Source organism: Xyrauchen texanus, chromosome 16 (assembly GCF_025860055.1).
Source record: "Xyrauchen texanus isolate HMW12.3.18 chromosome 16, RBS_HiC_50CHRs, whole genome shotgun sequence".
Taxonomy (NCBI): domain Eukaryota; kingdom Metazoa; phylum Chordata; class Actinopteri; order Cypriniformes; family Catostomidae; genus Xyrauchen; species Xyrauchen texanus.
This window is the reverse complement of record NC_068291.1, coordinates 4,767,196-4,793,171: the sequence shown is the minus strand read 5'-3', so window position 1 is coordinate 4,793,171 and position 25,976 is coordinate 4,767,196. Positions and strand designations below refer to the sequence as shown.

The window sequence follows — 25,976 nt, the reverse complement described above, 5'->3', positions numbered from 1 at the left end:
CTCGTTGATGAGTTGCTCAATCGGTTAGGTACTGCTCGATTTTATTCGACGTTGGATTTGACAAAGGTTTATTGGCAGATCCCCTTGACACCAATTTCCTGCAAAAGTACAACCTTCTCCACGCCGTTCGGATTGCACCAATTTGTGACTCTTTTGTAGCCCCGGCTACGTTTCAGCGTCTCATGGATCGGATCCTCAGACCGCATAAAGCTTACGTCACTGCGTATTTATATGATATCATCATCTACAGTAATGATTGGCAGCAGCACAAGCTCCATACACAGAGGGCAGTCCAGAGGTCGCTGCGGCGGGCAGGGCTCACGGCAAACCCCAAGAAGTGCGCGATTGGGTGTGTGGAGGTACAGTATCTGGGGTTCCACTTGGGTCATGGCCAGGTGCGTCCCCAAATTGACAAGACTGCAGCGATTGTGACCTGCCAAAGACCCAAGACCATAAAGGGGGTGAGGCAGTTCCTGGGGCTGGCTGGCTATTAAAAGAGGTTCGTGCCTAATTATTCGGACGTCACCAGCCCGCTGACTGACCTCACTAAAAAGGGGGCTCCAGACCCAGTCCAATGGTCGGAGCAGTGCCAACAGGCGTTTACGCAGGTTAAAGTCGCACTTTGTTGGGGGCCTCTTTTACATGCACGTACTCTCGCAGGTGGAGGAGGGGAGGAGCGCCCGGTGCTGTACATCAGCCGAAAGCTCTCCTTGAGGGAAACCAAGTACAGCACTGTGAAGGAGTGTCTGGCCATCAAGTGGGCGGTCCTCATGCTCCGATACTACCTGCTGGGGTGGGCCTTCACTCTATGCTCGTATCACGCCCCACTCCAATGGCTCCACCGCATGAAGGATACTAATGCCCGGATCACCCGTTGATATCTGGCCCTCCAGCCCTTTAAGTTCAAGGTGATCCACAGACCGGGGGTGCAGATGGCTGTCGCTGACTTCCTTTCCAGAAATGGGGGGAGGGGTAGGCAGGCCGGATGACGCCCCGGCCTGAGTCGGGCAGTGGGGGTATGTGGCAGCGGGGGCGTGGTCTCTAATTTCAGTGAACATGGGGAGAGCAGCATAAAAACGGCCACAGAACCTCAAGAGATACATCAGTGTAGTGTTCTGTATCGGCGTGGTCCAGAGAGTCGAGAGAACTATTTAGTTACCTGAGTTGCGTTTATGAGAAGATTGTGTTACGGAAAGTTGTGAGCACTACTGAGTGACCATTAAAGAACCTTACCTGAGTGGAATGGCATGTCTTCGTTTCCTCTTTGAACCTTTACATCAAGCTTGTAGTACCACCTGTTTACTCCAGAGGGCAGTAAGTGAAATTTCAGCTGTGTGAGCAACACACAGCTTATAACAGCGAACAAAACATTAACAATTAGCGTTACGTTCTTGCGTTCAAAACACTTGAAGGAGGGCAAATGCGAACCAAGGGATTCAAGATGTAGGTAAAGTTTGAGTATTAAACTATATTTAACTTGACACAGTGACCTAAACATTTTATTTGTATGACGCAACACACCCGAGACGCGACACAACTGTTACTTTAAACTGTTTTTACCCAGTCAATCTTTTTTTAAGAAACACGTTCCCTGAAATAGATCCACTTTGCTCCTTCAGTAATGCTGTAGATTAATCTGCCCCTCAACTTTTTTGAGAATGTGTCCACGCTTTTGTTTGTACATACCTCTATTTTAACTAGTTTTTCTTTGCTTTATAAAGACGTTTTATTTGGTTTTCACAGTTTTGATAACTTAAGTTAGTATTTTCTGATTAATCTGTTTAATTTTCTTGCTAAGTTTTTTATACATAAGTGTATGTCTATAAAGCCCCTATTTGCACATTTTTGTAAAGACTTGAAATATTATTTAAATACTCTTTGTACCTCCAAAAACTCCAAAGCATTGAAAACCATTGCACTATGTAATGAATATAATGTCTTGGCATTATTGTAAAATATATCTGTAGTATTGTGTACTATGTGTACCCCTGGCTTGTTTCTAAAAAAATACAAATGTCTGATGCAGGTGTACGTTGACTGGGTCCTTAAACAAGCCCTCATAATAAATCTCCAACTGATTGACAAATTCACTTGTGAAATGGATTGCTGTGAACTGTATGCCAATGATTGACTTATGATCAATAATATGGAAGTAAACAATACATTGTATTCTTAAGGTACTTTTTGTCTTATCAATGATTAACTCTTCTGCCACAAGAATGTAATACATTTTAATTATCTGAATATATTTTTATTTTATATATATATATATATATATATGTTTTAATATTTAAAGATAACTATGTATTGTATAATTATTTCATCATTATTTATTGAATTATTGTTATATGAGGGGCTTTCTCAGCAAATATTTTTATACGCGATTAATCGCAATTAATTAATCGGATCACCATGTAATTAATTCTATAAAATTGGTTCGTGGAAGAGGTAATTGCTTCCCTAACTATGTTTAAATGAATGAAAACACCCTCGTGATTTTTAGAAGGTCAATGTCATTATAATATTCTAATACATTGACTCGATTTCAAAGTGAATTGAGGAGAGCAGCCATTTGGATAGTTTGTTATTCACTCTTAGACATTTAGGAGTCCTTAGGATAACTTCTAAGTTGTCAAGGGTTTAGGAGCTATATAAACCTTACGATTCTTTGTCAATACGGGCCCTGGCCAATAACTGCAGAATGCCACATAAGTGTTGTGGGTAAAAGCAGTGGTTAAGTAGTGTCTGAAGAGGTGGGTTCATACTGTGAATTCATGAAGTATACTGTGAATAAAACATGCACCCAGTCTCTAAAATTTCTATATTTAAATTTTTATACAGTACATGTGTAAAATGTGTAAGAAATATATATTTTTTACATAAAAAAAAAATTAAATTAAAATACTATAATACATAATTATAGTCCCACATGAACTTACAAAATATATATCAGGGTAAGTTTCTTGTTTGCATGGTGTACAGTACACTACTAAGAACCATGGTGTTCAATATGTATTTAAATGAATAGGTGTCGTTAATATTCCTTTTATTAGGCTACTATGAAAATTGTGAATACTTTATAAGTACTCTAATTAATAAACTAATACATACATGATTCACAATAAACTGTTAAGCATTGTATATAAGTGTAGTAATGTTCATGTTAACTTAACACGTTGTATTGTATTACCATACACTGATCAGCCACAATGTAAAGAACCACTGACAGGTGGAGTAAATAAAATGTATTATCTCGTTACAATGGCATCTGTCAAGGGGTGGGATATATCGGGAACAGTCAAGAACAGCCAGTTCTTGAATTGCATGTGTTGGAACCAGGAAAAATGTGCAAGCGTAAGGATCCGAGCGACTTTGACAAGGGCCAAATTGTGATGGCTTGACGACTGGTTCAGAGCATCTCGAAAACGGCAGGTCTTGTGGGGTGTTACTGGTATGCAGTGTTAGTACCTACCAAAAGTGGTCCAAGGAAGGACAACCGGTGAACCAGCTACAGGGTCATGGATACCCAAGACTCATTGATGCACGTGAGGAGCGCAGGCTAGCCCGTCTCGTCCGATCCCACAGAAGAGCTACTGTAGCACAAATTGTTGAAAAACTTAACGCTGGCAATGATATAAAGGTATCAGAACACATGGTGCATCGTAGCTTGCTGCACAGACCGGTCAGAGTGCCCATGCTGACCCTTGTCCACTTCTGAAAGTGCCTACAATGAGCATCAGAACTGGAACATGGAGCAATGGAAGAAGGTGGCCTGATCAAATTAATCATGTTTTCTTTTGGATTATTTCCTGTGGACAGCCGGGTGCATCATTTACCTGAAGAAGAGATGGCAGCAGGATGCACCATGGGAAGAAGGCAGGCCGGCGGACGCAGTGTGATGCTCTGGGCAAAGTTCTGTTGGCAAACATTGGGTCCTGGCATTCATGTGGATGTTACTTTGCCATGTACCACCTACCTAAAGATTGTTGCAGACCATGTACACCCCTTCATGGCAACAGTATTCCCTGATGGCAGTGGCCTCTTTCAGCAAGATAATGCGCCCTGCCACACTGCAAAAATTGTTCAAGAATGGTTTGAGGAATGTGACAAAGTGTTCAAGGTGTTGACACAGCCTCCAAATTCCCCAGATCTCAATCCGATTGAGCATCTATGGGATGTGCTGGACCGACAAGTTTGATCCATAGAGGACCCACCTCGCATCTTACAGGACTTAAAGGAGCTGCTGCTAATGTCTTGGTGCCAGATACCACAGGACACCTTCAGAGATCTTGTGGAGTCCATGCCTCGAGGGATCAGAGCTGTTTTGGCGGCACACATGGAACCGTCTAGGTTACGTATGTAACCTCCCTTCCCCGATGGAGGGAACGAGATGTTGTGTCAGAGAAGCGAAACTAGGGGTCTCTCGTGCGCCGTTATATACCTCTGTTCTATGAAAAAAGGCCAATGAGAAGTTGGCAGACGGTATTTGCATATCCGGGCATTTACGAATACAGGAGTTCATTCAGGATTTTTCTGAGGAGCCAGAAATGGTCCGGCCACAACAGTGGCTTGGCTCAGCGATGTGGCGGGGAAGACACAATATCTCGTTCCCTCCATCGGGGAATGGAGGTTACATACGTAACCTAGACGTTCCCCTTCTGTTGCTCTCTCCACGTTGTGTCAGAGAAGTGACACTAGGGGTCCACTTTTAAACGTGCCGTGCGCTAAGCCATGTACGTGCTGCTGATACAGGAGCGGGCAGGTATTTCTTACGTGCAAAGGCGACCAGCTGTATCAGGCTGCACGTACCCTTCCCCAATGCCCCATTAAAGCCATCAGAACACCCAGGCCTTGCCCCCCCCTTGCGGGTCCGAGCTCACTCAATCAGGAGTGTTGCGTCCTCATGGGCACTGGCCAGGGGCACCTCCCTAGCAGACATCTGCAGAGCAGCAGGGTGGGCAACACCCAACACTTTTGTGAGATTCTACAATCTCCGAACTGAGTCAGTATCGTCCTGTGTTTTCTCAGGTCCGAGCCCGTAGAACTCGGTAACACGCTGACTAGGACATGTTTGTCTCAAATTAACAGGAGAAACTTCCTCAGGGCAAAGAAAACAGCCAGCAGGTCTAGGCAGTTGGTTCCAACGGCCTGCGGCTGCGTGCCCGTTGCACACGGCACCCTAACCCCGTTTGGAGGCGTCGGTTGTGACCAGGACGCGTCGGGACACCTGCTGCAAGGGTACACCTGCCCGTAGAAAGCAGAGGTCTGTCCAAAGGTTTGGCGGCAGGCGGTGGTGATTCTCACACAGTGCGTGCCGCGGCGCCATGCTTGTCTCGGGACTCGAGTCTGAGGCCAGTGCTGAGGTGGTCTCATATGCATCTACCCCAGGATGCCATATGCCCCAGGAGCCTTTGTTGAAACGTAAAAGGGACCACAGTGCCTGGCTTGAGGGAAGCGAGGCATTTCAGCATCGACTGTGCACGCTCGTTGAAGAGATGTGCTGACATTGAGACTGAGTCTAACTCCATGCTGAGAAAAGAGATGCTCTTAACCTGGGCGAGCTCACTCTTTTCCCAGTTGACCTGAAGCCCCAAACGGCTGAGGTGCCTAAGCACCCGGTCTCTGTGCGCGCATAGTAGCTCTCGCGAGGAGGCCAGGATGAGGGGACAGAGACAGGCCGAAGGGGAGGACTTTCGTACTAATATGCCCGACCGTTGAACGTATCAGACGTGAACGTGAACCTTCGAACGTGAACCGTAGAACGGGTCGGTGTCGTGGCAGGATCGAGACGTGAAAGTACGCATCCTTAAGGTCTACCGCTGCAAACCAATCTAGATGCCAGACAGAATTTTGTTTCTGTGTGAGCATTTTGAACGGGAGTTTGGACAGAGCCCGGTTGAAAACTCGCAGGTCCAAGATCGGTCGTAAGCCGCCGCCTTTCTTGGGTACAACGAAGTAAGGGCTGTAGAGACCCTTCTTCGTTTTGGTTGGAGGGACAGGCTCTATCGCGTCCTTGATTAGAAGAGAGGCGATTTCTTCGCGCAGGGACTGGTCATGTTCGCCGTGTACTGCGGAAAAATGGATGCCCACGAAGGGTGTCGGAGGCCTGGCAAACTGAATTGCGTAACCGAGTCGAATGGTCCGGTGCAGCCAGCGTGACGGGTTGGGCAGTGAGAGCCACGCCTCCAAACTCTGTGCTAGGGGCACCAAGGGGACGAGTATTTTGGACGTACCCGGCGGGTCTTTGAAGCAGTGCGGAACAGGTGATGCGGCATCGGGAGGTAGTGAAACGGCCCAAGGCTCTGGTGCTGAGAATAGACTCAAAGCACTTACCTTGCTCCGCGCACCTGGCAGGGGGCTGGTTCGTGACTGAGGAGGAGGTCTGGTGTTGGCGTCCTCTGGACTCATCTGAGGCCGGCCGGGGAACATTTGTGGGGCTGAGGGCGGGGACACCGCGTTCAGGAAGCCGGGACTGTTGAGACCTGGAAGCAAAGTGCCGTGAGAACGGCATTTGCGGGCCAGGTGACCCAGAGTCAAAAGGAAATAGCTCTATAGAATGTAATGAATTTAACAAAAGATTCTCCTCCCGGCCCTCCACCGGTTAACGGAGCGGTCTTACCAGCTCCGGAGCTACCATCTCGGTCTCTGGGTCGGTCATCTCAGGAGCGCCTGGGAGCCTTCCGGGTCCTCGAGGGGGTCCGTGAGACGAGGGGCGTCCAACTTCTGTGGGGAGCTCGACGCTGGGGCTGAGAGCTGGGCCCACTCTCTTTGTTAGTTGAAGCGGAGCACCACTTTCTTTCTTTCTTGAAAGCCGCAGGAGGACGCCCTCGGCGAGCAGACAGGGCATGGTCCCTGGCGGCAGATTTGCGGCAGGGCAAGATGTCTGTTTCTTCACCACTGAGGACTGCTGGGCAGAGTCGTCAAGTGGTGTCGCCGCTTGCTCAGCTCGTCATGCACGTCAAGGGAAGGAACCAGAGGGGGGCGCGGCTGTGAGCGGCGCACATGCCCGCGGAACCAATTAAGCCAGGGGAAGCATAGCGGACCTCCGTGCGTCAGGCTCAGACTGGGCGGCAGGCCCGAAGGTGGCGGCCCAGGCGAGTTATCCACATCCGACGCTGCTGTTACGCTCTCTGATGCAGCGGTGATGTCATCATCCAATGCCGGGGAGCTTGAGGGACCGGACGGTAGGCTGTTAAGCGGACCGCACTAATCCTGAGCTCGGGGGTAGCAGGCAAGCGTGCCGGGGAGGCAGGAGGTTTCGAGGGGATTTACCCGGCGAAAGCGTCCCATTATTCTCCCCAGATCGTCTCTTTCATCGCCTGCGGCGCCTGCCTCAATCCCGTAGGAAGGAGGCGAGGCGCGGGGGACGGCTGAAGTGGCTTTCTCTCACTACAAGAAAAAGACTACGACCGCAATGCTGTCAGGGCTGTGCTCTCGTACTGAAAACATAGACCATTCATAAAAACACTGCCTGCGTGTGATCGCAACCCAGGTGTGCAAGGCAGTTTTTATGAACCGTTCAGAGGTGGGGAGAATCAACCGCATCCAGAAACTACACAGGGGCAAAAAGACGCTTCCTGAGAAGGATGTTCAACGCTGCTGTGTTTTTCTCTTTTTTAGAGCGAAATTACTCTTTTAGAATAACTCTTTCGTGTTGTCTGCGCTGTCGAAGCGCCCAGGGGCAAGAATGCACAGCCGTGCACGAAGCAGAAAGCCGCTGTTGTGCGCCGTAAAGTCCAACAGCATGCAGAGCGTCAGAGGATTTAAACAGGATCTTGGTGTGTAACTCGCAGCAGACTGCATGCACGACCATCGGCTCCGAAGAAATTTTCTGAATGAACTCCAGTATTCGCCCCGCTTAAATGCCCGTATGTCCGGGGGCGGGATATGCAAATACCGTCTGCCAACTTCTCATTGCCCTTTTTTCATAGAACAGAGGTATATATCGGCGCTCAAGAGAGACCCCTAGTGTCGCTTCTCTGACACAACGTGGAGAGAGCGACAGAAGGGGAACTACACGATATTAGGCAGGTGGTTTTAATGTTGTGGCTGTTCGGTTTATATAGATTACATAAGACTTAATGGTTATTTGTGTACTATAATGTGATTTTCCTTCTTAGAAAAATAAATTGAAATGATTTGATATCACGAGAATAGATTTGGCATCACTGACAGCAGATATCTAATCATGTCTGAAATTAACGTTCTGATTGGTGGATCAGATTAGTTGGACTGTCTGTCTTGTCTGTGCCATCAGTTGCACTACCATCTCCTGCAGACCCTTGCATGTTTAGAGAGAATCTCTGTACACTTAAAAAAAACAACATTCACTCAATGGTGCTGCATCGTGTTAGTAGATTGCAAAAGTTCTGTGTCAAGCGTACTAGTTTTTCTGGCCAGACGCAGCATCAATTTTTTTAAGTGGAATACGCTAAATCCGAAAAAGGATAGGTGGGCATACAGCATATGCCTGCTTATGCCATAGACTACACTAATGGGTAAAAGTCCTAATGACTAATAAAGAAATGCTACAGTATGTGTTGGAAGAAATACTTATTTGGATCCATATATGCTATCCATCTATGCACAATATCCAAGGCAAACTTGCTGGACAGGCATAGGAATATCTTTGGTGTTTATACAAAGCTGCTGTGTTAAATTGCTGGACGAATCTACAAGGTTATGACAACATAGGTGGACTTGCAATGTTTACTAAAACCTATGTGTATGGTTATAATTTATATTGGGAAAAGTTTCAAGTAAAGTTTCTCACACTGGGCCAGTGTTTCATTAACAAAGACTCATGATCTCGAAAAGCTTAAACTAAAAAGAAGCAATATCATCTGCATTTTTAGTGAAGAATATGAATCTTTTAAAGGCGCACTCAGTAATTTATTCCTGATTAAATAGAGTTTTACTCCTAAAGAAATTAAAAGTAATTTTGAAACAAATGTATATAATCATGATGATTCAATTGAGATGAAGACTCTAGTCATATCAGTAACCTAATAAAAGCTACATGGAGCGGGTCCCCTCATGGGGGCTGCCATGTTAGAATCACATGGCCACCTGAATACTAGTCACTTAATCTCAGTAACTGCCCTGTTATTGGACACTTTCACTTGTGGATTATGTTATTCATGGCATACTGTGAATGCTGATGTTCTACAATGGCATTTATAATGGAAAACTATTGTGTTTGAATGGTGATGCATCCCTGCCCCTATGTGTCAGTGTAAGTTCAAGACCACATGAACAAAAACGTACTGAGTGCACATTGTTCTGCTAACATTTGGTAAGCACGAACCTTCAGATGCATTCCAAAAACCAATACAAGAGATGCTTCTGTCTGATAGCAACAATATTAACCGATCAGCCACAACATTAAAAGTACCTGCCTAATATTATGAAGGTCCCCCTTGTGCCGCCAAAACAGCGCCAACCCACATCTCAGAATAGCATTCTGACGTGATATTCTTCTGACCGCTAATGAACAGAGCGATTATCTGAGTTACCGTAGACATAGTCAGTTTGAAACAGCCTGGCCATTCTCTGTTGATGTCTCTCATCAACAAGGCATTTCTGTTCTCAGAACTGCCCCTCGCTGGATGTTTTTTGTTTTTGGCACCATTCTGAGTAAATTCTAGAGACTGTTGTGCATGAAAATCTCAGGAGATCGGCAGATACAGAAATACTCAAACCAGCCCATCTGGTTCCAACACTCATACAATGGTCCAAATCAATGAGATAATTTTTTTCCCCATTTTGATGGTTGATGTGAACATGAACTGAAGCTCCTGACCCATATCTGCATGATTTTTTGCACTGCTGCCACACAACTGGCTGATTAGATAATCACATGGATGATCATTGGTGCCAGGCTGGTTTGAGTATTTCTGTATCTTCTGGGATTTTCACACACAACAGAATTTGCTCAGAATGGTGCCAAAAACAAAAAACATCCAGTGAGTAGCAGTTCTGCGGATGGAAATGCCTTGTTGATGAGAGAGGTCAACCGAGAATGGCCAGACTGGTTCAAACTGACAAAGTCTATGGTAACTCAGATAACCACTCTGTACAATTGTGATGAGAAGAATAGCATCTAAGGTTGGTGCTGTTTTGGCGGCACGAGTGGGACCTACACAACATTAGGTAGGTAGTTTTAATGTTGTGGCTGAGTGGTGTATTTGTAGATTGTACTTCTTTTTTGAGTTCTTGTATTAAACATTTTAACATTTAAAGCCTGTGCAGCATTTCTGGCTAAAATTCTAGCTCCATCAACCTGAGTTTAAAACCATTTTCATAGTGGAGTGGTGGCATAGAAGCCATATCATCTGTAGAATATATCACAAAAAGATGCATTTTCACTGACATTTTAATGCTGCACAAAGATGACAAACATATTTACACAGGAATCATAGTTGTGGGCAATAATAGCCGCTTTTCCACCATCAGGCTGAATGGTTCTGAGCACAGTACAGAACGGTTACAGTAGCATTTCCACCAGAGCACGGTTCGGCATGGCACGATAATAAAACATTCATGGGTCGGAATTCTTGGCACTGTTAGCTAACTGTATTCAACTTTTCTCAACTGTGCTGGTGGAATGGCTTTAGTACGTGGTTGACTCGTCTCTGCATGTTGGTGTCCGGTGGCAAACACAAGTCCTCAGCAAATTATGGTAAACCTCTTGAATTTTTACTTTCCTTTTTGTGAAATTGTCTGTCTTTGTTGTTTGTTAGCAGAGTAAAAGCAGGAAAAAAGCTGTATTAACAACTGGAATATGCGATCATGCTCCATAGTGTACTCGCTCAAATGTTTACCTCTCCGTCTCCAACAGATGGATCTGTTACATGCATTCGCCTGATTTCAACGCACCACAGTGGAAAAAGAAGCCATAACCACGGCAGCTGGGCCGGATCAGAACGGTAAGGTTTTGCGATGAGAACTGTTTGGCCCGATGGTGGAAAAGAGGTTAATGTTTCAGCTAAATTGTTTATAGTTGATTCCTGTATTCTTCCAATACTAGAGAGTTACACTGGTGATAACCTGCATATTTTAATACATCTTTACATGGACCGTCACATCTTAACACAGAATCTGGAGGCGCCCTAGAGCCAGTTCAGTGTCTACTTAACATATATGTATTTTAATTAATTTACCTACTAATGTGCATAGAGGCAGCTGACAGCAAATAGGCTCTTCTCATTAGTAAACTGGCCAATCATAATGGATATTCAAATGACACAACGTCATTTGCTTTTGTCCAAAAAAGAAAAAATGGAGGCGTAATAAAAATGTTCCTCCTTCCACATATATAAACAATCATTATCAGAGGTAACATTTCAAAGCTTTCATCAGTATCACGTTAGTGCATAATCAACCAACCACTATAAAAATCAAGAGCTCATAGCAATTCGCCACTGATAATCTTTACATACAAATGAGCCTTGCGGCAAACTTACTGCAAATTGTTCATTGTTGCCAAAGGTTTGTTGCATGTTCACAAAACCTAATTTGTGGCAAGTTTGCTGCTAGCTTGACAGAACAATGACTGTGAATGTTGTTTGAGGCTTTCATTCTACCTGACATTTTGGGTTCCATGGAAGAGACAAAGTCATATGGATTTAGAACAATATAAGGGTGAATGAATGATGTCATAATTTAACTTTTTGGGTGAACTTCTGTATTTTGTTTTAGAGCCTGACCAATGACCAAGGGTCCAGCTGTCAGTCACATTATTAGAGTCTCCAGCAGCACCTCTTGAGCTCTTCAGAGAATGCGCTGAGCAGCACGTGAACAGACGAACCAATACTTTGATTTCATGCCTTTGAGAGATGTCAGCACGCATAGTAAAGAGTTATTTATAAAGCATGTCTGACAGTTGCTTTGGCCATTTGTAGTAACTACGTTGGGTGTTTTCGCACATGCAGAGCTGGGCAATCGAGGTTACTTGGCAAAAATGATAACCAATGCTCATTCCTATCATTTATTGCATTTCAAAGAGTGTTGGGCTAAGTGTTCAATGACTGCCAATTACAGATCTGTCCACTTTGACTTGAACAAATGCAATTTGATAGCAGGTTTAATCGTAAAATTGTAACATTCTAAAGTTACATTTGTGTTCATCAAAAGTCCCTGACTTTGCTGAGCTGGCAGTGTTATGTAGGACCTACTTTGGTCACTAACGTCAGCTCCTGAAGTCACCAGCTGGCACCAGCAGCTGTCAGATGTCCACATTCCTGTGCTGCCACTGAAGAAATGAAAGGTTTTAGTGGTCCTATCAAATGATGGGCCCAAGGTGTCTAAATAAGGGCTGGAAGAGTCAAGACATTTGGTAAGACATGGTGTCTGCGAGTACGAAATTTGTGTGATAGGTCTACCTTGGTAGCTTGGTGAGCTTAACTTGTATTGAACCTGCAATATTTTCTTTAAGACGCACTAGGATGCTTTTTATATTTGGAGGCTGTTTTCCATTTAATGAGTGTTAATGGGTGCTTAATACATTTATAATTAATTATTTGATTTATCAAAATATGCAATGAATAATCCAAAAGTAATACAGTTGTAATGTAAACGATTACATTACTGATTACACTTCGAGTTGTGTCCAGATTACTTTTTAGAAGTAATCTTCCCAGCAATGGTGGCATGACATGCCCTCATTCCCACAAACCATGAGGAAAACTACCTAAGGTAAAATAAAATATGACCAAGACTACATTAAATACTTAATGTAAAAACCACAATGTGTTTTGTGCTTTGTGTCAATTATTAACTGCCGAGAGCATTAAACCATTGAAATTGAAATGACATTAAGAAACAAAACACTACTGTCAAGTTTTTCCGGAAGAAACCAGTGGAATCTGAACACATCACAACAAATCATCAAAAGTGAATCAGACTTTTGCTTTTGTAAATGCATTTAAATGAAAGCCTACTGTATGTCATATTAATAATTTTGTATATTGTTGAGCCCATGAAGTTCATGGTTATATTAATACATTTCAATGTTTGGTTTTAGGGACATCTTTTTGTTGTCATTTCTAGGATAACCTCAAGCAAAACCATGTGAGAACCAGTGGTCTAGAATATAGTAAAACATTAAGGACTAGGCTGGGTATTGATGCAAATTTTTCCGTTTGATTCACTACCGATTAATTTCGGTATACACTCACCGAGCACTTCATTAGCAATGCCAATACACATAATTATTCATGCAATTATCTAATCATGTGTCAGCAGATTATTGCATAAAATCATGCAGATATGGGTCAGGATCTTAAGTTAATGTTCACATCAACACATTGAACCTTGAGGCGGATGGGCAACAACAGCAGAAGACCACATCGGGCACTTTATTAGGACCATAATAAGTCCAATTCGCTTGCATATGAAAGAAATTCTCTTTCAGCTAATTCTTAAATCAATGTCGGAACTACCCCTAGGAAAGACAATAAAAAATATCGCAACTTTTGATAGAGACTGTGCATGCTTAATGGACACGTGAAGAGTCCATAAGCGGGAAGATCAAACTCTATCAACTGCTACTGCATTAAGAGGCAATATAACAATTAACTTGTCTGTAAACTGTAATGTAATTTTAACAATAAACATAAATTGCCAGCACATCATGGTATGTACTTTATATGACTCTCTTTAATATAATTGTATGGTCAGTTTCTATTACTGAGTGAGTGAATTGGATATTTTCCATTTCATCTTACTGTATACAGTCATCTGCTTCTATTTATATCGGACATCCATAACTCCTGTTCAACTAGGGCAGTTATCTTACTGGGTTTCAGCATGTAGTATGCATCTTACAACTCATAAAAACTCTGCCTGCATGCAAGTATGTACAAATGCATAGCAGTTTTGGAGAGGCAATCTCATGTGCCTGACCTTAACCCATCCAAACTTTGAGTCCCTGTGCATATATTCATAAAACTTTGTAAAGGTTAAAAGACAGACTTCAGTTATAAAACTGATGCCATCCCTGTGTAACTGCCTTACATTACTAAAAAAACATTTTAAGAAAGATAAAAGTATACAGCTTTCACAAAATCAAAATTTTCCCATTTCAGAAAGTACCAAGACTCTAACTATCATAGCACATACAAAATTCAGGTTAGTGGTCAATTAAAATGAGTATTTTCAATGGCTTAATTGTAAACTCTGACCCAATCCTAAATATGTAGTTAAAGCCTTGCAAAGTACCAAGAGTTATTTATCATTACTAAACCTAAGCATAACTAAAGTGTTCAATTAATTCACAGTAAGATTCAAATTAATATTAATAAGATAATCATAATAGATAACCGAGTAAGTTCAGGTAGCTGTGACTAGGTATTCATTGGTAATTAATACTAAGTGTTAGTGTTAATTGTGTTAATTGTAAAAAAAAAAAAATAAAAAATATTATTATTATTATTATTATTATGATTGAAAAAATAATTACAAATAATATTTCCATTTTAAAGCATGTTTTGTACAAGAATCATTCAATCCTGTTGAATGTCACAAATATGATAAGATCAAACCATTATTTGTAAATGGTGGTAACATCAAAGCACAACAGACAAGAAAAGTTTCTCAGAAAATATATAAGGCATTGGAGAAAAAAACTGCATAGTGAAAATGTGATTTTAATATTAATAGGTTGAATTGTTTTCTATATAACCCACTAAAATGTTATTGTGACAATTGGGAACATGAAAATTGGCTGATATTCTCATGAAATACAGACATTTAAAAAAGATGAATGTTCTTTTGGCATTCCAGAAACAAATATATTAAATAATTCAGGACTTCAGTAAAGTTTAGTATCTGTGATTTGTCCTGCTAATCAAAAGTAAGTCATGGTGACACAACTAGCACTGAGAATGAGCCAAATACACTTTTGGTGTATATTGTAAGTTATAGTTATAGTTATAGTTGTAGTGTAAGTTATCAATATAACTGAATCAATATAACCCCTCTAACCTGTTATATGCTATGGTTACATCTTTTCTGAACTCCTGAAGAAGCAGAATAGAGTATACCATCAGTAATCCAAAACCAAGAGATGCGGGTCTCTCTGGTTACATGACATCATTGAATACCCGTTTAAAAGGCCATTCCAACGGGGTGGAGTTTGATTTTGAAGTTCAAGTAGTAGCCATGGTATTAATAAGAGCTATAAACAAACCTGGATGAGGCTGTGATAAAATACAGTATGTATCAACTCAATAAGCCATCCATTTCTGAACATGTCCAGTGAAAAACATTCTAGAACCATCCTAAATCTCATCAACCCAGTTACCCAAGTTTATCAACTATACCTACGACATAAAATCCTCAATAAAAATAAATGTACCAGGCTTCCTTTACAAACTTGTAGATTTCTAAAAAGGAGGCTTATGGTTCCCCCATTGACCAATCAAACCTGTTATTACAGCAATACAGTAACAGTCCAGGTGCTAAATACTACAATGACCTCTGAATACCAGCTTTATGGTGCGTTCACATACAAATTTTCACCTCGCATAGCTCGCGCGATTTTGACCGCTGGATTGTACATTTGTTTTTAAACTCGCGTTTGCGCGAGTAACGCAAACCTGTGAGTATTTCCCTTCTCTTCCGGAAAAGGACAGGAGGAGGGGCTTCTACGACTTGGTTCATAGTAAAGTACAACCAATAGCTGGAATCAAGTACGTACCAGGTAGTCCAACTTCCTCACTCATTTTCCTCCAAGCGATGTCTTTTTTCCTCCGGTCTCTGTACATGTATGACGTTGTGTCATACAATTCCAGGTGCCCACACACCGCTACAACAATTATTTCATCCATTTTTCCAGATTTCTTCTGCTACTACGTCAGTGCATCTGGACAATCTCAATGCTGATAGGCTTTGGCGACAACGTTTCATGCGAATTTCTCGCTCGAGTTGAAAGATTTCAACTCCCGTCATTTAATTTGCTTCATTCGCACTATTAATTGTGAAACACAATCATACTGAATTGCATTTCGTGCACAGAAAGACAAAAGCCAGTTTCATTTCTTTTTTCAACAGAAATGTATAAAATGCAAAATCCACACAGCATGCCACAAAATGTGTTTTGTGGACAAAATGCTCATTCTATGAATGTGATATTTTGCCAACAAAAGGAGTTGTCTGAATCAAGAAATGCATTTTATTTACTAAATTATTTTTGTACATTCATTTTGTTGCATCAAGTTTATTATGGTATCAATATTTCAGTTGCCTGAAAGTACACACTACAAAGTATAACCTAATATGTACTGTATATCACTCTCATGTAACATTATGTAGTACATCATTAAAAAGTGGTGCCAGCAACTGGTGCATTCCCATAGAACAACAGAACACCACTTTCTGCACAAAAGCCTTTTGATAATGTTAATTTAGTTTACTAGGTCAGTGTAATGTTAATGTACTAGTAGGCAGTGCTAGGCAGATTACTTATGAATTGTAATCAGGTACTGAAAAAAATACAATCATAATTTCTTATTACATTTTTGGTAATCTAATAAGATTACTTTTGGATTGCTTTCAACCTAATTATATTTTGTCACATGCATTTGTGTAGGGTAATCATTTTATGGCCAAAGTTTATCATTCAAAATACTGAGACATCAAGTTCATTTTAAGTGCATGAAATAATAGCAGTATTATGAACATTAATGCCCATAAAATCAACATAAAACGATAATAAAATAAACTAAATTGAATTACCATAAAATTAATAGCAACAACATTGCCTAGGTCAAAACTTTCATCTAAAAACACTGAAACACTTTTAACCCTTACTGCTTACTGATAGTCCATCACCTCTTCCAAATCTGAGGCTACGTCTACATTAGTCAAGTCAAGTGGTTTTTATTGTCGTTTCAACCATATACAGTTAGTACAGTACACAGTGAAACGAGACAATGTTCCTCCAGGACCATGGTGCAACATAAAACAACATAGGACAAACACAGAACCACATGAGACTACACAGAAAAAGTACAGGACAGTACAATAAATTACTAAACATTAACAGGATAATAGGCACAATGAGAGCCAGTGCAGCGCCGACCAGTACACAGTAGTGCAAAAGATGACAGTTTCTAAAAATGCCAAATATAAAGATAACATACTATGAGATAGTGTTCTATGCACATAGCAGTTATTGAGGTTGCAGCCAGTTATAAAATGACAAAATTAAAGTGTAGCTCAGGACGTGTGTGTGTGTGTGTGTGTGTGTGTGTGTGTGTGTGTGTGTGTGTGTGTGTGTGTGTGAGCGTGTATTTATCACTTTGTGGGGACCAAATGTCCCCATAAGGATAGTAAAACCCGAAATTTTTGACCTTGTGGGGACATTTTGTCGGTCCCCATGAGGAAAACAGCTTATAAATCATACTAAATTATGTTTTTTGAAAAGGTAAAAATGCAGAAAGTTTTCTGTGAGGGTTAGGTTTAGGGGTAGAGTTAGGTTTAGGGGATAGAATATAAAGTTTGTACAGTATAAAAACCATTATGTCTATGGAAAGTCCCCATAAAACATGGAAACACAACATGTGTGTGTGTGTGTGTGTGTGTGTGTGTGTGTGTGTGTGTGTGTGTGTGTGTGTGTGTGTGTGTGTGTGTGTGTGTGTGTGTGTGTCAAACAGTCTCTTGAGTATTGAGGAGTCTGATGGCTTGGGGGAAGAAGCTGTTACACAGTCTGGCCGTGAGAGCCCGAATGCTTCGGTACCTCTTGCCAGACGGCAGGAGGGTGAAGAGTTTGTGTGAGGGGTGTGTGGGGTCATCCACAATGCTGGATGCTTTGCATATGCAGTGTTTTTTTGTAAATGTCTTTGATGGATTGAAGAGAGACCCCGATGATCTTCTCAGCTGTCCTCACTATCCTCTGCAGGGCTTCGCGGTCCGAAATGTTGCAAGTCCCAAACCAGGCAGTGATGCAGCTGCTCAGGATGCTCTCAATAGTCCCTCTATAGAATGTAGTGAGGATGGGGGTTGGGAGATGTGCTTTTCTCAGCCTTCGAAGAACGTAGAAATGCTGCTGGGCTTTCTTGGTGATAGAGCTGGTGTTGAGGGACCAGGTGAGGTTCTCCGCTGGGTGAACACCAAGGAATTTGGTGCTCTTGATGATCTCCACAGAGGAGCCGTCGATGTTCATCGGAGAGTGGTCACTCTGTGCTCTCCTAAAGTCAACAACCATCTCTTTTGCTTTGTCCACATTCAGAGACAGGTTGGTGTCTCTACACCAGTCCGTTAGCCACTGCACCTCCTCTCTGTATGCTGACTCGTCGTTCTTGCTGATGAGACCCACCCACCACGGTCGTGTCATCAGCGAACTTAATGATGTGGTTCGAGCTGTGCAATGCTGCACAGTCGTGAGTCAGCAGAGTGAACAGCAGTGGACTGAGCACACAGCCCTGGGGGCCCCAGTGCTCAGTGTGGTGGTGGTGGAGAGGCTGTTCCCAATCCGGACTGACTGAGGTCTCCCAGTCAGGAAGTCCAGGATCCAGTTGCAGAGGGAGGTGTTCAGGCCCAGCAGGTTTAGCTTTCCAATCAGGTGCTGAAGAATTATTTTGTTGAATGTTGAGCTGAAGTCTATGAACAGCATTTGAACGTATGAGTCCTTTTTATCTAGATGGGTGAGGGCCAGATGGAGGGTGGTGGCGATGGCGTCGTCTGTTAAACGGTTTGGACGATACACGAACTGCAGTGGGTCTAGTGAGGGTCTGGATACATTTGAAAACCGCATTTTAGTTTCAAAACGCTCTCCATCCACACTAGCGTTTTCAAGCAGTTTCCAAAAGTTGCTCATCCACACTGAAATGTATGAAAATGCTTAAATCATGTTACTGCGCTTGTGAAAAATCCACGTTGCATGTACGGTCTGAAAAGCAATTGTCCTCATGTTCCGTCGCCCAGACACCAATTCCGAGTAAACTTCCCTTCGATTTTGAAGGAACGCAATGTGATGGTTGTACAAAGTAAAATTATTTTTTTAACAACGCTATCTAAGAAAGTATCAAGTACAACAGCGCAGCTATAACACGGGCCGCCATCTTGATTGTTTTGGTTGGATAGATCACATGACTGCGTCACATGACAACAAATACATCATCATTTTCAGATACTGTATATCCATTTCAATGTCCACACTGCAACGCGAAAACGCCATTTCCAAATGTATCCACTTTGGAGTGTGTTTTCAAAAAGCTCAGTTTTCGCTGACAAAAACGGCATCTCAGTGTGGACGGAAGGCCAAAACAGAGAGAAAAAGATGCGTTTTCAAATGAAAACTTATTAGTGTGGACAAGGCCTGAGGTGCAAGTTACACTATTATCTTTTAAACAGCAAGAATACTCTAAAAGAGCAGATTATTTTAAAACAGCAGAGTTCCAACGAGTCACACAAGGAACAATTGTGCCAAGTTTTATCAAGTTTCATGCAGTGGACTCCACTGCATCAGCAACAACAGTAGATCCATGGGCTTTGTTCCATATTGATGCACATTTTGCAGTAGAACTATTGGGTACCCTACGGGCAGGACCCTTAGAGATAGCATTCACTATATCCTTTGAAGCAATTAAGTTCAATGTGTGAGCTGCACACCATTTGTGAGGTAGTAAGAAATAATCTATATTTTTTTTAGAGCTGGCTGTCTAATATATATATATATATGTATATATATATATTCAGATAATTAAAATGCATTACATTCTTGTGGCAGAAGAGTTAATCATTGATAAGACAAAACAAAAAGCAGTTTTAGAATACAATGTATTGTTTACTACCATATTATTGATCATAAGACAATCATTGTCATACAGTTCACAGCAATCCATTTCACAAGTGAATTTGTCAATCAGTTGGAGATTTATTATGAGGGCTTGTTTAAGGACCGTCAATTTACACCTGCATCAGACATGCTTGTGTAGTGTCTTGGGTGTGTTGCGTCATAAACATAAATTTTTTAGGTCACTGTGTCAAGTTAAATATAGTTTAATGCTCAATCTTTAAACACATCTTAAGGTCCCTTAGGTCGAATTTGCACTACATCAAGTGTTTTGAACGCAACAACGTAATGCATGTTTGTGTTGTTTTCTTCACTGTGTAAACTGTGCATTGCCATACAGCTGAAATTTCAATTACTGCCCTCTGGAGTAAACAGGTGGTACTACAAGCTTGCATTTCTCAGGAATCTTCCTTATTACAATCCGGGGGCATTGCGATTAATTGCGTAAATTTTTTTAACGCGTTATTTTTAATACAATTAATCACACTGAATTAGCGCGTTAAATCGACAGCCCTATTATTTTAATATCTAGTTTATTCTAAGTGTATAAACAATAAAAGCGTTACATGTTTTAACACATACTACTTATTAATATTCCATCACCCATTCCTTAGCTGAGATGCTTATCTTATTGTTGTAATGTCAAAGAAGCGCATTCTCAAAATGTTCATCTGGTAGACTATTGCACTTTGGTGTAAGAATATGATGATATTGATATGAAAATTATCAATAAATTATAAAAAAAATGTACCACTGTTGCCTTGTAAATATGTAATCATGTAATCTATAAAAGCAACTGTAGTCCGATTACGAGTATTTTAAAATGTCATTTAATCCAATTTCAAGTACTTGGCATTTGTAATCTAATTATGTAATCCATATTACATGTAATCAGTTACTACCCAGCACTGCTAGTAGAGTTATCTCACAAAAAAGTGCATGATGCCCTATATTAAGAAATTAAAATCCTCTGCCTACACAAGTTTCAAAAAGTATATCCATGAACTTTTTCTCCTATACATATAAATGTTTGTCCTAAACTTCATGTAAATTAGTATTTGTTCATTTATTACATCATTTTTAATCACCTTTAAAAAAAACTTTTCTTCTTTTGCAGAAAAAAGTGCAAATAGCTTTATGTAGACTTTCAATAAATATGAGGTCATAAAACTGCTCGTATAATAATTATACACAAATGAAAAAAATAAAATTGTATAAAACAGTTTCAGACTGATTAAAGCATTTCGCACTGCAGGACAATGTTTGACATATCAAATCACTACCAAAGAGCAATGAATTATCCAAATGTATGTGAAGTTATATTTAATCTTTAAAAGAGATTTGCTTAAGACACACTTACCCTCAATAGTCCCTAAACCTTACAAATACTCCTTAAGTAGATACATGCTCCTGGTTAGTCAGTCTAAAGACGTCTTCTTCTAAGTAGCACCCCTTTAACGCAAGTCCATCATCCAAAAATGTAAGAGTTCCTTAGACCTTTTCTCTGTAAGGTAGTTCTGAACTGAGAAACAGGTGTGTGCCCCCCCACCTCTCACACTTTAAACCCTCTGCCAACAAGTGAAAGAAAGCACGACTGAAGCCATTAGAAAGGCCTGTAAAAGAGTGGCTATAAAAACAATGAGTCACAACTCGAGTGATAGAGACTGTGAAGAGGAGAAAGCTGTTATTCTACTCCAGGGGCAGAAGGTGCACTACACTGTACATGCTTCCTCTATCAGTGATCCTGGTGAGCTATATTTAACCTTTTTGCTTTTACAGTTGTAGCTCTTAGGGACTGAGAGTCTACGTGAAGTGACAGCTGAGCTTTTCGGCTCTCACATTAGTGAACGACCAGTCACTCCACCCACTTGCAGTCCAGGAACTCCAAAGCCATGATAAAATATAAGATTCCTCCTTGTATTTCGGGATTGATTATTGTTAAATGTCCTATGTTATGCTCTCCGTCCACACTAGCGTTTAACATGGTTCAGGAGGAGCAAGTTCATTTAATCCGACCAATCACACTGCCCAGAGTAAGCGTAATTAAACAGCTGCTTACCTCTACGTGGCATCGAGTCTTCCGGCATCCCTTCACCTCCCTTTCCCTCCTAACTATTCATCTATAAATAATCTAATCTGGGGTGGGGATTCGAGCTCAGGTCGAGTCTTGAGCCTCAAGCCCCCTTCGCCCAGGACCGAGAGCCACACACATTTACACTATCCTCAACGCAGGATTACATAAACTTGCGAACTACTGAAATCTGGAAGACATATTTTGCTCATCTGCAATACTTCTATAAAACATTTCCTCTCAGATGTCAGTAAGACATTCATCATATGTCTTTGAGACATTTATGCTTTAGAATGATTGTTTTACAATGTTTAGCAGATGTTAATTAGACTGTGAAGTTTTCCAGATGAAAAGATCTAAAACAGACAAGTGGGAGTGTACGTCATGCCGGGAACTCCCGAGCTTGAGAGAACTAGGGAGGAATGTGGCAGGGCGGAGGGTGGGGCCGGGTCGTGATTCTACACACCCGATCCCTTATCAGGTTAATCAAGCCTCCGAGAGGGATAAAGGCCGACTGCGGAGGATTGTGCGGGAGAGAGGGATCGTTTACGGACATGTCTGTCATGTGTGTGTGTTTGTCTTTTGTTTATGTTTATCAGTAAAATATTATTTACATTGCCAAGCCGGTTCTCGCCTCTTCCTTTCCATGGAACTGCTTTACACATACCCTGATAGCACACGTACATCACCCAAACATCTATTTAATGTGTGTGTTTACCTTTGGAAGACATATTTTTTACAGTTTTAGATCATTTGCAATATGTCTATAAGATGCATGCCATTAAATATGTTTCGGATGTCAATATGACATTCGGCATATGTCTTTGAGAAGTTTATGATTTAGAATGTTTGTAAATCTGATCTTTTTAAGATGTTTAACAGATGTTAATTAGACTGTGATGCTTTCCTGATGAAAATATCTAAAAGATTAAGCTTATATCTAAAAGATTAAGTAAGATTATGCTAATCACAGGTCAATCCATGCTCCTTATTATCAGATATTATTATGGTTTCTAAAAAAATTAACTATGGAATTTGTAATGAAAAATAATATTCACGTAGAAACCATAAACAAAAATTGCCATAAAAGTGACGTATATTCCCCTAAAATACAATATTTAATAAACACTCACCTAAAGGATTATTAGGAACACCATACTAATACTGTGTTTGACCCCCTTTCGCCTTCAGAACTGCCTTAATTCTACGTGGCATTGATTCAACAAGGTGCTGAAAGCATTCTTTAGAAATGTTGGCCCATATTGATAGGATAGCATCTTGCAGTTGATGGAGATTTGTGGGATGCACATCCAGGGCACGAAGCTCCCGTTCCACCACATCCCAAAGATGCTGTATTGGGTTGAGATCTGGTGACTGTGGGGGCCATTTTAGTACAGTGAACTCATTGTCATGTTCAAGAAACCAATTTGAAATGATTCGAGCTTTGTGACATGGTGCATTATCCTGCTGGAAGTAGCCATCAGAGGATGGGTACATGGTGGCCATAAAGGGATGGACATGGTCAGAAACAATGCTCAGGTAGGCCGTGGCATTTAAACGATGCCCAATTGGCACTAAGGGGCCTAAAGTGTGCCAAGAAAACATCCCCCACACCATTACACCACCACCACCAGCAGCCTGCACAGTGGTAACAAGGCATGATGGATCCATGTTCTCATTCTGTTTACGCCAAATTCTGACTCTACCATCTGAATGTCTCAACAGAAATCGAGACTCATCAGACCAGGCAACATTTTTCCAGTCTTCAACTGTCCAATTTTGGTGAGCTCTTGCAAATTGTAGCCTCTTTTTCCTATTTGTAGTGGAGATGAGTGGTACCCGGTGGGGTCTTCTGCTGTTGTAGCCCATCCGCCTCAAGGTTGTGCGTGTTGTGGCTTCACAAATGCTTTGCTGCATACCTCGGTTGTAACGAGTGGTTATTTCAGGCAAAGTTGCTCTTCTATCAGCTTGAATCAGTCGGCCCATTCTCCTCTAACCTCTAGCATCAACAAGGCATTTTCAGCCCACAGGACTGCCGCATACTGGATGTTTTCCCCTTTTACACCATTCTTTGTAAACCCTAGAAATGGTTGTGCGTGAAAATCCCAGTAACTGAGCAGATTGTGAAATACTCAGACCGGCCCGTCTGGCACCAACAACCATGCCACGCTCAAAATTGCTTAAATCACCTTTCTTTCCCATTCTGACATTCAGTTTGGAGTTCAGGAGATTGTCTTGACCAGGACCACACCCCTAAATGCATTGAAGCAACTGCCATGTGATTGGTTGATTAGATCATTGCATTAATGAGAAATTGAACAGGTGTTCCTAATAATCCTTTAGGTGAGTGTAATTCTGATAGCAGTAACCTTTATTATAAATATATACAATATTTCTACTAAAACACCATAGTTTCTACAGTTAGTGTTACTAAGTGCAATGTACAGTAATATGAATTGTGATGTGTGGATTAAAAAGCCTGTGAAAGACACTATGTTTTCCTGTTTACCTCATTACTGCTGTTTAGAATGTCAGGGCTGTTTTTTGAAGACAGAAAGGATGTATGATAGGTCATTCAACCATGGAGGTTCAGTGAAGCCGAAAGTCCGAGAAAGTGATGTGGTGCCTCTTTGTGTTGGTACCACAAGGCACTGCTTATTTGCAGATCGCAGCTTTCTAGTGGGAATGTAGGTCTGCAGGAATGATTTTAAGCAGACCCAGTGACTTTTCTGTATGACAGCATCAGAGCCTTTATACATGCAGCAACCAGCAGCCAGTGTGGAAAGACAAGGAGGGATGTACCTGAGAGGAAGGACTTGAACCAGACAAGCAGAGTTCCTGTAATTCCCAGAGTAGAGAGGGTAGACAGGAGGAGGACAATTCTACAGGCAGTATTTTTTTATTTTTTTAGATTCTCATCATTACGCACTCCATACAGTATGTAAAGAGATGCAAAGAAACTCATTAATAAAGTTTTTTGGGGGCCTGGGTCGCTCAGCGAGTATAGACGGTGGCTACCATCCCTCGAGTCATGAGTTCGAATCCAGGGTGTGCTGAGTGACTCCAGCCAGGTCTTCTAAGCAACAAAATTGGCCCGGTTACTAGGGAAGGGTAGAGTCACATGGGGTAACCTCCTCGTGGTCGAGATTAGTGGTTATCGCTCTCAGTGGGACGTGTGATAAGTTGTGCGTGGATCATGGAGAGTAGCATGAGCCTCCCGTGCCGTGATTCTCCGCGGTGTCATGCACAATGAGCCACGTGATAAGATGTGCAGATTGACTGTCTCAGAAGTGGAGTCAACAGAGACTTGTCCTCCGCCACCCAGATTGAGGCGAGTAACCCCACCAGTAGTGGGAACTGGTCATGCCAAAATGAGAGAAAAAGGGGATCAAATAAAAAAATACAAATATTTATGTACTGATCAAAAGATAAAAGGTTGCTCAATCGGTGGTCAAATAAAGCATCTTATAATATCTTTAATATGTATTTACTGTATAATATATTAAATCATAATATATAAATCTAAATACAAGAAATATATACATTTCCCTTCACAGGGTGCTTTAATTTGGAACGAGAGATTGGGGGGACTATATTGCATCAGAGATTTTGCTGTTTGCGATCCGGAGCAGGTTAGCCTTGTGGCGTAAGTTGCTATGGTGATGAACTCCAGTAAAAACTGACCTACCTTCTTGAGCCTGAAAAACTAGAGTTTGCTCAAACTAAACTTACCTGGGTAGCCACTGAAACCAGCTTCATGCAACAGGCCTCTGGGATTTTCATGCACAACAGTCTCTAGAGTTTACTCAGAATGTTGTCAGAAACAAAAAACATCCAGTGATCGGCATGAGAGGTCAACAGTCAATGACCAGACTGGTGCGAGCTGACAGAAAGGCTACGCTAACTCAGATCACCACTCTGTACAATTGTAGTGAGCAGAATAGCATCTCAGAATGCACGACATGTCGAAACCTTGAGGTGGAAGGGCTACAACAGCAGAAGACCACGTGGGGCACTTTATTAGGACCATAGTGTTTCTTAAAAAGTGCTCAGTGTGTGTATGTTGGAAATAATTATTTGAAACTTTAAACAATACTTGTTTCATTA

The 25,976-nt window shown here is 41.6% G+C and overlaps 1 protein-coding gene across 2 annotated transcripts in view; it reads right to left on the bottom strand.

Annotated features, from left to right (window-relative positions):
• The window catches only part of LOC127657220 (filamin-A-interacting protein 1-like), a 36,203-nt gene extending 14,758 nt beyond the window's left edge, over window positions 1-21,445 (bottom strand). For both annotated transcript variants that reach the window (XM_052145918.1, XM_052145919.1), the window contains exon 1: window positions 21,159-21,445. The gene's annotated coding sequence lies outside the window, so the exon portion shown is untranslated. The remainder of the gene's footprint in view (window positions 1-21,158) is intronic.
• Between the last annotated feature and the right edge of the window lie 4,531 nt (window positions 21,446-25,976).